The 2,500-nt window shown below is 48.7% G+C and overlaps 1 protein-coding gene across 3 annotated transcripts in view; it reads left to right on the top strand.

Moving 5' to 3' along the window:
- zeb2b (zinc finger E-box binding homeobox 2b) overlaps positions 1-2,500 on the top strand; it is a 105,421-nt gene that overhangs the window by 55,079 nt on the left and 47,842 nt on the right. The window lies entirely within an intron of this gene.

Raw genomic sequence — 2,500 nt, 5'->3', positions numbered from 1 at the left:
AGGCTAAGCCTTGCCTTAACAAGGCAGGTAAAATGTTCATTAAGGTTGAGGTAAAGAGGGGGTGAGGGGGAGTGGAGGTGGGATGGGGGGGGGGCGGTGTAGAGGGCCAGGGGGAGAGAGAGAGAGAGAGAGAGAGAGAGAGAGAGAGAGAGAGAGAGAGAGAGAGAGAGAGAGAGAGAGAGAGAGAGAGAGAGAGAGAGACGGGGGTAGGTGGGAGGAGGGCACAGTAAAAGTGCGAAGAACAAACAAGTCGAAGCATTTGTTCGCGCCGTAATCTACACATCAATTATCCCTGCTCGCCTAATTAGCACCTTTCCATACCCCAGGTACCTCGGCATTCACACGCGCTCTCTCTTTCATGCTCCAGATCAAAAAAGCTCAGGATTGATGGAAACACGGGAGGCTGAACCCAAGGGTGGAGGAGGAGAGACGGGGAGAGAGGGAGGAGAGAAAGGGATAGAGGAGAATAGGAGAAGGAGGAGAAGGGGGAGGGGGGGGGGGGAGTAGAAGAAATAAAAAAAAGAAAACCTTCAGATGAAATTTTCCTTTTTACACATAGAACTCTGCAGTGTGCCATTCTCAGCTCCCATCACACCTCTTGTCAAAGAAACTGCTCAATTATGTAAGGGAGAGACATTCATGCAAATTTTGGTAAAAAAAAAATCTTTTGTTTGCAGAATACATTCTATTGTAAAAACGGAGTATATTCTCATCATTTGTCAACTGAGTTGCAATCAAAATTAGATCCATGCGTCTTTTTTTTTTACTTGTAATAGCACTGACATATCTTAATGATCATTGCCATCAGGAAGTGTTTGTTAAATTGCCCAGCCTCAGGGAAGGTGAAAATGAGTTGATGATGCCGTGTTTAAGTCAAATCCTCTTCAACAAGAATTAATTCACTTCTGCACACACTGGATGTTGTGGTCTGGAAGAGATGACATAGATATAGGGGTCTTTGTCATGACAACTGGCAATATGATGCAATAAAGCTGAGGTGTGTGTGGTGTGTGTGTGTGTGTGTGTGTGTGGGGGGGGGGGGTGCTTTAAGCTGCCCCACTGAAGATTAGGCCATACAGAGGTGTGTTTAGCATGAGAAAGGTCCTTAGGAGGTCTCTCTGTTGAGGTCTGGTCAGAAAGCATTATTAGAAGCGACTGGCTGTTTATTCGTGCGGAGAAGAAACCTTTTGTCTCTCTCTCTGTCTCTCTCTCTCGCTCTCTCTCTCTCTATCCTTGTGATTAAAAATGTATCTCTCTTTCTCTCTCTTTCTCTCTCTCATTCTCTCTCTCTCACCGGGGCAGTGAAAAGGTAGAAGAAACATGAGGCGAAAAAAAAAGAGGGAGGAAAAAAAAGAAAGGAAGAGCAGAAAAAAAAAAGCATGCAGCGTCCGTTGCTGTCGACAAAACTGCTGCGATGGTGTTTACACCCACATCATGCATTACTTATGACCTGGGAGTCCACACACCGCCGGAGCGTTTAGCGAAGCTACCTCTGCTTTCTCCTCTCCTTACCTCTCTTCCCCCTGCTCACCACGGAGGTGGGCACAGAGACCCCAGCCTGTCCCTCACCTCCGGACCAACACACACACACACACACACACACACACACACACACACACACACACACACACACACACAACACACACACACACACACACCACATCCGTAGTCTGAGCCCTAGCTGAACCCCATATAGCCTGCGTTTGACCACAACGAGCGGGTTCCAGCTCTCCTGAGGTTTCCCCTCTGTCTCGTATCGTTTAGCCGTTATTGTATTTACCACGTGGACTTGGCCTCTCCTTTCGCCTATCCTCTCCTTCGTAATCATTTTTTATTATTTATTCATCTCTGTGTGTGTGTGTGTGTGTGTGTGTGTGTGTGTGTGTGTGTGTGTGTGTGTGTGTGTGCGCGGCTGCGGAGCTGACAGTGTGTCTCTGTAGCGGATTGATGTGAGTGAGTGGCTAATTGGAATGCAGTAACAGTGTCATGCCCAGTCAGTTGCCTCTGGAGGCTGCATCCCCATAGGAGCGCAAGGGCCCAGTGTGTGTGTGTGTGTGTGTGTGTTTGGGGGTTGGTGGGGGTGGTTGTAGGCTCATTTGGGCTGATTGGAGGCCGCAGAGGTAGTGGAGATGAAAAGAGAGGCTGTTTCCTGCTGATCATCTGATACCTGGTGGGGATGCCATTCAGGTGACAAAGATCCAGGCCTGCTGGGTGGGGGGGTGTGACGGGGGAGGGGGGTGTGCAGGAGCAGATGTGATTTACGCACTCATTATCATCTGAATGAGACCAGCCAATGTGTGTGTGTGTGTGTGTGTGTGTTGGGGGAAGGGGCCTTTAGCTTCTCACCTGGATAGTTCCTCTCTGATCTTTAGCCCATCTGAGCCCACTCCCCTCAAAAAAAATTCTCCTCACTGAGCCATTTTAAGCCCCCTCATGACACACACACACACACACACACACACACACACACACAGCGTGCCCCTTTAAACACACGCACACA

Source organism: Sardina pilchardus, chromosome 23, assembly GCF_963854185.1.
Source record: "Sardina pilchardus chromosome 23, fSarPil1.1, whole genome shotgun sequence".
Lineage (NCBI taxonomy): Eukaryota > Metazoa > Chordata > Actinopteri > Clupeiformes > Clupeidae > Sardina > Sardina pilchardus.
Note: the sequence above shows the minus strand (reverse complement) of the source record. Positions and strands in the feature narration are given on the sequence as shown.